The sequence below is a fragment of the Triticum aestivum genome, chromosome 5B (genome assembly GCF_018294505.1).
Source record: "Triticum aestivum cultivar Chinese Spring chromosome 5B, IWGSC CS RefSeq v2.1, whole genome shotgun sequence".
NCBI classification, from domain to species: Eukaryota; Viridiplantae; Streptophyta; class Magnoliopsida; order Poales; family Poaceae; genus Triticum; species Triticum aestivum.
In genome coordinates this window covers 93,813,277-93,821,879 of record NC_057807.1, presented here as the reverse complement: position 1 = coordinate 93,821,879, position 8,603 = coordinate 93,813,277, and the positions used below count along the sequence as shown (strand labels likewise).

The window sequence follows — 8,603 nt, the reverse complement described above, 5'->3', positions numbered from 1 at the left end:
CATTCATTATACAACAGTGCAAACAAAGGAAACTCGGTTGAATTCATCGATCATACAGTGGTGTACCAACTATAGTAACAGCAAAAAAACAACTACTGTGAGGAACACAGGCACCACAAGTTCACAACCAACGCAGCAACACTATTTTTGAGGGGGTCGAGGCATTACATACCTCTGGTGTAGCCCGCCGTTGGCGATATTGGACGGCTCGACGGATGTTCTTCTACCTCCGGCAAACTCGGCACTTCTTCCTCCGGCGAACTTGAAGGCGACACGATGCTTTTCTGGTCCAAGTACTCCGGGATTTGATGGATTTTCTGGTCCAAGTACGCAACCTGATGGAGATTCCGGCCAAGGACCCTTCCTTCTTATAGCAGCGAAATTCAATCCGGGTTGGGCACTCCACTGATTTCTGTTGGAGAAGGCCACGGTCATGAATTCAACCCAAATCAGACAGGGGAGCAGGATGTTACCAGACCTAACAATTAACGCACGACAATTGATCAAGAACAATTAACCCATATGTACCAAGCCAGGCTCCTTTGCTTGCTCCCGCAACAATTACCAACAAAAAACCCGGCCACGTCCAACAACATGCTATATAGGATCGCAAAAAGATCCACCTTTAGCCAAGCTTGCAGCATTGTGCATATGATTTTTTACATCAAGTGGCGCTTTGGAAGTCATGAGTATACACCCAATACTGACTGCACAAGATAGAATGAATTTCAGAGTACATGTACATGTACAGAACATGGAAGCACATAAAAATTCAGAGTAAGAAATTTATCAGGGAACATGGTAGCACTTGGGCTGCAGGCAGAAATTCAGAAAACATGATAGGTCTGCACACAGTATTAGAGAGAACGTGATTACTCCAAGTTGCTAACTCGAATTAGCCTGCAACCAGAAGAGGCAACACAGCCATGTGAGATTGGGAGGAGCGCCATGGGTAATGGACGGGGGCAGGGGGAGGTGCAATGTCCACTGGTCGAGCAGGCTGTACCTTGCCGTGATGAGTGCGCAGACTGGGGAAGTGGACGTCCTCTGCTCCGGCCGCCCCTTGGCTAGCCGACGCCGTGCCTCATTGCCTTGGCCGCCTCTGCCTCCTCATGTTGCCCGACAACTACCCCCCATGCTCCAGCCCGCCGCGCAGCAGAAGCCGTCTCCGCCGCCGGCAACGCCGGCAAGGGCGCCGCCCCTCACCGAGCACACGCCCAGGCGAGGCGTCCTCCGTCCTCCCGCGCAAGGCACGGCGGACGCCTTCTCATCCTCCTCTGCATCTGTAGCTGTCTCCGCCGCCGACAAGGATGCCGTCTCCGCCGCCGACAAGGATGCCGCCGTGCCGGACAGACGGCAGGTCAAGGACCGACAGCATCTGGATAAGATGTAGGCATTTTTTTTTTTTTGAATAAAGGATCGAGGGACCGGGGACGCCGGAGGCCGAGGAGAGGCCGAGAGGGCCGGAGGCGGAGGGGAGAGCCGGACACCTTCCGCGCTGACGAGAGCCCAGCCGCCGCTGTCCCCGTTCCACCTTCTCTTTCACTGGATAAGATGAACAAAGAAGCGCAGGTGGAAATCTTACAAAATGCAAAGGCTAATTTGTAAATTTGAATCGTTATTTCAGATCCACTTAAGTAGGGACGGCGGGTTTAATTCATAAAACCACAGGGACCTTTGCAAAAAAGCCACGACGGTGAACCTGGAGACCCAATCCGTACTTTATTATTAGGGAGAGATTAGGGAGAGATAGGTTGATCTCTTTTGCACAATCATTATGCCTAACTCCCTCTGCTCGCCATAGATGCATACTCGAGCCCACGCCACTATGTCTTAAAGACAAAAACACATTCTCAATTGTTGGGCCTTCTTCCCTGCATTCTCACATGCATGGATATTGTCATACCGATCCGTCTCTCCCATGTCGTTGATCTTATGACTTATGTCTTCTTTCTTTTATCTCAATCATGCGCGCGCGCACACACACATCCCACGTATACATGTATACCTCTCACACATGCACGTTCAAGGTCTCTATGTATTCATACGTAGTTAATTACCCTCAACCCTAACCCCACATCAAATCGTTCTCTTCTTGTGTGCACATAACTTCCGCTTGGATGGGTAAAACACACACTCACACTTAACAATCTCCTTCTAGCTACCCCCTCTCACTCTTCCCCTATATCCCCGAAACCAATAAGACCATCCATTTGTTTAATTTCCGCCTACATGCACCATCGATATATAGTAGTCTTCCTCGATGTCTCTCGAACAAACACGTTCTCTCGATGTCGACTCCTCTCATGCGCACACACCTTCTCTTCCCTCTCTACGAGCATTTTCTCTCTCGCACCCCATCATTGGTGGCCTCTGCCATACACATCACCTCTCTATGATGAAGCCATGCACACTTAAATTACATCCGCCACCGAGGACCCCGCGACACACACACACACACACACAAGCACGCACCTACCCACCCACCCACACACACACACTAAGACTCCATCACACACACACACACACACACTAAGACTCCATCTCTCTCTCTCACACACACACACAAACACACACAAACACACACACATACACACACACTAAGACTCCATCTCACACACACATGCTCTAGGCGGAGCATTTGTTCCTACCACCCTTCATCCAACCTTACCCGTATGATAAACAATCACCTTAACTTACTTGTATAACATGGACAAGTTCCACTTTACTTTAGTAGTTAGCAAACTTATCATCTGTACCCTTATAAAAACCGAGTTGGGAATGATGGTGTGCCTGCCATCTTGCAATATAGAGCGTCTGGTCTATATCTGACGGATAGAAATCAAACTATGATAATTTTACAAAAGATACCCGCACCTCTCTCCACATCCTTATCTCCCACAACCTCATTGCTGAGCAATTAAAAAAGGAAGTCTCTGGAACAATCTAGCATGGTGGCCGCTGCCGCCTGCCGGCACCGTCCATCCCCATGCTTCCTCCCATTCCGACCACCAGTCACCATCACGCTCCACTCCTCCTCACCTTATCTCTCATCTTTCATTTTTTCAATGACATTCTCGAGATACCAGTTTTCCGATAAAATTCTCGAGATACCATTAGTTTTTACACATGGGATTACTCCTGCATGGGTCAATTGCAATAGGTGTATTGTAAAAAAAATGCATACTGATGTTCCGTGCAATGCACGAGCATCTTACTTGTAATTATATAACACAAATCACGAGCAGGAAGTGACATTTTGTTTTACACAACCACGTTAACATGGCCACGTAAATCACTAGCTAAAGTAAATACCATTATACTTATATCCTGATGGAAAAGGTTGAGTACATGTCCGAAGAGTAGAATCGCACACATGCACTCTGTCTCTCAGAATCACACACACACACACACACTCCAGTTACGTGACGCCCACTTAAGCAGACACGTATGTTACAATTTGTGCACCCGCGGGTACACGTGATGCTGCGCATTTATTTAAGCCGGATGGCGAACCCAAACAGTAGCTGCATTCATTCCCCTCCCGCCGCCTCTTCTCTGATCGCCGTCGCCCAGTAGCCATGGCCCGGCCGAAGGTAACAACATACGCCATACTCCCGTCGGAGCGGCGCTTTAATCTGGAAATTTTAGTGGTCATGCATGCATCTTTTTGTGCTAGCACTCCTATATAAGGGGTGGCCGGTCGCTTCCCACGTACGTGCGCGGGCGGTGGAAGAGGAAGGAGAAGGGAAGCGGGCTGTGGAGTAACGTTTTTTACCATAATTTCTTAGGAAACTGAGTGCAATAATTGAGTAGTTTTGCAAACTACTAGTACTACACCTGAAACGGTTCAAAGCCTATACTCCCTTGCCAGCGCGCGCTTCCCGCGTGAAACAGTCAGCATCACCCTAGAGCGTCAGTGCCACATTAATGCCTGTCTAGAGCGGAGGCGACCTCTCACTAGCGCCGGCTTTGAAGTGGCGCGACGGCCGAGAGAGCGCCGCTTCTCGACGCACGCGACTGCTCCGCGTCGAGGCTGGCAATAGGCCCTGTTTGGATCCATGGGTTAGAGTTAGTTTGAGCTAATTGGGGCTCAAATAGCCCTAAAGTATCCAAGCATGAGGGTTTAAATTGGATCAAGTTGCATCGAACCCACCAAAAAAACTATCCCACCCAAGAGGTGCTAACACTACAAAAAAAGACACATCCCGTGACATTTTGGGTCGAACGAATTTTTTTTCTGTCATACTTATGACACTTCTATGACGATAATTGTGACAAAACCCGATATCATCATAGATGTGGTGGGCTCCTACTTCTGTGACAAAAAATCATGACAGAAAATGGGCTTTTCGTCCTGGGCGGGCCGGAGACGCAGCTGCATGACATTATTTGGGCCGTCCATTACGGAAAAAACCATGGTAGAAGCGAGGGCGAGGAAAATTTCGGCGAGTTCCCGGTTACGGTGGGTGGTCGGGGGCCGAGCGGTGCACGTTTCTATCGTACACGTACACACGTGTGTGCGAGGCGTTGGCTCTAACTGAACCGAGCGAGGCGTTGGGCTCTAACTGAACCCGAGTGATTGCACTATAGGCTATGCGTTACTGAACTCGATCGAGCGATTCCTTCGCTACTTCTGCTAACTGAAGCCGATCGATGCTGCCTCTAGATGAACAGTGAGTGTTGCGGGAGGGGGGGTTGGATGAACAGTGAGCGGTGGGGGTGGATGAACAGGACCCCGTGGTGTTTCCTATGGATGAACAGGACCCCGATTGATCGAGCCGGTTGGGGCTGGATGAACAGGACCCCGTGGAGGGCTGGATGAACAGTAGATGGTGGAGGGGTGGATGAACAGTAGCCCGTGGAGGGATGGTTGAACAGGAGACCGTGGAGAGGGGTGGTTGAACAGTAGCCGGTGAAGTAGCGCGCGGTGGAGGCTGGATGAACAGGAGCCCGTGGATGAACAGGAGCAGGTGGAGGCTGGAGGAGGTCGACGCTGGATGAACAGTAGCCCGTGGAGGCTGGAGGAGGTCGACGGTGGAGATGAACAGTATCCCGTGGAGTCCCGTTTTGCGGTATGCCACACCCCTCCCGATGAACAGGACTCCCGTTTCGACCGTAGCGCTCCAACACAAGTCTGTTTTGTACGTTTTGCGGTACGCCACACCCCTCCCAATCAACAGGACCCCGTTTCGACCGTAGGAGGTCCAACGCAAGTCCATTTCCTCCATTTTGCGGTACGCCAGACTCCTCCCGATGAACAGGATACCGTTTCGAACATGGCCGGTCGAACACAAGGCCGTTTCCTCCGTTCTGCGGTACGCCAGGCCTCGTTTCCATCGCCTGTTCCATCCAAGCCCTCCAGATGAACACGACGACGCATTCCATTCCGACCCAGCCGGTTGGCACCCCATGAACATGACGACGACGCTGTTTCTCCTTTCCGACCCAGCCATGTACACGAGCCCTGGCCATACGTATGCGCGAGTAGGCGTTTGAGACCCCGCCCGTATGTACGTACGTGGCCGTATTTTCTTTCTTGCACACTGGCCACTATACATACGTGTACATGCTACGTGCGCGCCTCTACTACGACACGTGCGCGCCTCTACATCCACCAGTATGTACGTACACGTTTGCGACCAGAATGACAATGCTACTTACACTTCGACCAGGTGGGTCCCGACTGTCAGGCACTTCCTTGCGTGCGAAGATGTAGCTGGTGGGTCGCAGCAGTCAGGGGGGGAATCATTTTTTGTTCCCCGGGCGCACTTCCTTGCGTGCGAAGATGTAGCTGGTGGGTCCCAGCAGTCAGGGGGCGAATCATTTTTTCACGAAATACGGTGGCCTGTCCAATGGGTCCCCGCTGTGAGGTGGAGGAATAATTATTTGCGCATAATAAGGAGGCACTTCCTTGCGGCTGCCATGGACCCAGCTGTCAGCCTCTCCACGTACAGTACTCTTCCGATGGAAGTCGGTTCTTGACCACATTGACCACGCCGCACTGAGATCACCACGGCGGTGGACGACGATGAGGCCTATGAAGGGGACGACGCAGAGCCGGGAAGACGCGGCAGTGGATGCCCACGTGAAGTGGAGTACGAGGGTTCACTGGTTTGGCTGCGGTGTGAGGCTGCCGTCGCTGCAGAATAACAGGGGGTGTGGGTGAGTAGAGGGATGGCCTGGCCAGCGGTGGGAGTAGTAGGGGTCAGTGAGGCCTCCGCGGCATCACAATCGGCCATGGGAGGCAGGTGCATGAGGCACGACCGGTGCTGCTTTGGGCGGCTGGAGCACGAAGACCAGAGGTTGAAGAAGCACTGCGGACGTTGGATGGACATCGTATGGTCACTAGAGCTAGAATCATTCATATTGACTAGGTTGACAAAGCCCTCCGTCCCCATCAACTTAGTAGGCCCAGAAGTCAGCCTCCCACCAAGGTGAGTCTCAGCTAGCAGGGGAGTATTCATTTTTTTGTGCGTAATTAGGAGGCACTTTCGATGGGTCCGAGCTGACAGCGGGGGGAACGTTTTTTCGTGAAATACAGAGGCCCTTCCGGTGGGTCCCAGCTATCAGGTGGAGGAATCATTATTTTGCGCATAAGAAGGAGGCATTTCCCCGTGTGGGCCCCTACTGTCAGCCTCTTCCGATGGCTGTTGTTTGTTGACCATGTTGACCTCGCCGCACCGAGAGCACAAACGCGGTGGACGAGGGCGAGGCCCAGGAAGAGAACCACCCGGAGCAGGTGAAGCCACCGCAGCGGATGCCCACGCTGAGGGGAGTACGAGCGCTGACTGGTCGGCTGCAGGGTGAGGCTGACGTCGCCGGAAAATAACAGGATGTGTGGGTGGTTAGAGGGATGGCCTGGCGGCAGCACGGCCAACCACGGGAGGAGGGAGCAGGCAGTCCCACTGGCGCTGGTTTGGGCGGTTGGAGCAGGAAGATCAGAGATTGAAGAAGCACGCCGGCCGTAGGATGGACATCCAACAGTCACTGTTGTGTGTTGACTAAGTTGACAAAGCCTTGTGTACGCGTCAAAAAAATTTTAGGACAACGTCATCGTTAACCTAGTAGGCCCAGAAGTCAGCCTCCAAATCTGTGGAAAACAACATACAACCCATTAGCCATTATTTTCAATAATTTATAGCCCATTTGCTAATTCTTAAGGATATTTGAAGCTCATATTCTTTTTATTAGCATTACAGACCATATATTCTAGGCACTGCTAAAAAATTCAACGAAATTTTGCATATTTTGGTGGGGTCCGAACTCTTTTAATCACGAAATTTCGAGTCACATTAAAAATAATTTTCAAAAAATTGTATCAAAATAAAATTCAAAAAACAATTCTCTGCAAAAAATGAATGAAATTTAGAATCTTAACTAGCAAGATGCCCGTTCGTTGCACGGAACATGAAGATGCATTCGTATGAATAGTTTATCTTGTGGGAGAAAAGATGATATTTTAATGTAATTGCCAGTTGGCTTTGGTTTTTATAAGAGTAGAGAGTAGAGAAATCCTGAAAAAAATGATATTTTAATGCAATTGGCGGTTGGCTTTGGTTTAAAAATTTACAGTCCATTTCTTACAACTTATAGCCCATTTTCTATGGAAGCCCATTTCTTACTACTTACATCCCTCCTCGTCTTGAAAGATTTGCAGCCCAGCAGGGCTGAAAAAAGCAAGTAGGCCTCGGTTTTGGTATTCTCCAAAAAAAAATAACTGGGCTAGCCAATTTCAGAAAGAAAAAATATATCAACTGGGCTCGTCATGTGCTTAATAAAAGCGTAAGCGTGGGCTAGACGGGCCACAGCCCCCGCACAGCGCATAGTTGAGGTCCGTCTCTGAAACTAAAAAACAACTAGGCGAGCTGCTGGGTCCCTGGTGTTATCCGCTTGTTGTGTAATTTTCTCGTTTATTGACTACATTGACAATGGCATGGGACCTAGTTGTCAAACAATTAGGAGGAAGTATTTTTTGGCTTGTAATAATGAGGCACCTGCTTGCAAATGCAATGACCCTGGTGGGTCCCTACTGTCAGCCTCTCCACGTACAATCATCTCCTGATTCCTCTTGGTTGTTGTCCATGTTGACAACGCCAGATGGTGACGGCCACAGCGAGCAAACCAAGGCGGAGAATGATGGCGAGGCCTCGGACGGGAACGAACAGCAGCCGTGGAAGATGCGGCAGTGTAGTGGCAGGTGGAGGGGAGTACGAGGGCAACAACATGCAACTCAAGCATACAAATGGTACAAAAAGCCCAAGGATTAATTATTCATCAAATTTATAGACAAAACCCAGATTGAACATGACAGTAACATCTAACCCAACCACTCTTTTTTGCAGTCACAAACAAATGGATCGGTCTGATCCATAAAATCAACATCCTGTGCAAAAAAAATTATTTCAGGATGACTACAACTTGTTGTAAATAGAAGCCGAGCATATTTAGAAGCCCATTTGTCCACTTAAAACTTCTTTTTTTGCTGTTCAACATGTCCGTCTGTAAGAAATCCCTTGCGGTAAAAATTAAGCCTCATGGACAATAGTAACCTCGCATTCAACAGGAAGAATGTGACAAAGCTTCTGTTTTCCTGGTTGGAT

General features: G+C 49.8%; 1 long non-coding RNA gene across 6 annotated transcripts in view; it reads right to left on the bottom strand.

Annotated features, from left to right (window-relative positions):
- Nucleotides 1-1,589, bottom strand: part of LOC123110583 (uncharacterized) — a 10,261-nt gene extending 8,672 nt beyond the window's left edge. For 2 of the 6 annotated variants that reach the window (XR_006453487.1, XR_006453490.1), the window contains exons 1-2: nt 1,007-1,588; nt 173-900 (exon numbers count right to left, since the gene is read on the bottom strand). This is a non-coding gene — a long non-coding RNA (uncharacterized lncRNA). Of the gene's footprint in view, nt 1-172; nt 901-1,006 lie in introns of all 6 variants that reach the window. The other 4 variants (XR_006453489.1, XR_006453492.1, XR_006453488.1 and 1 more) reach the window with 4 other exon arrangements.
- Between the last annotated feature and the right edge of the window lie 7,014 nt (nt 1,590-8,603).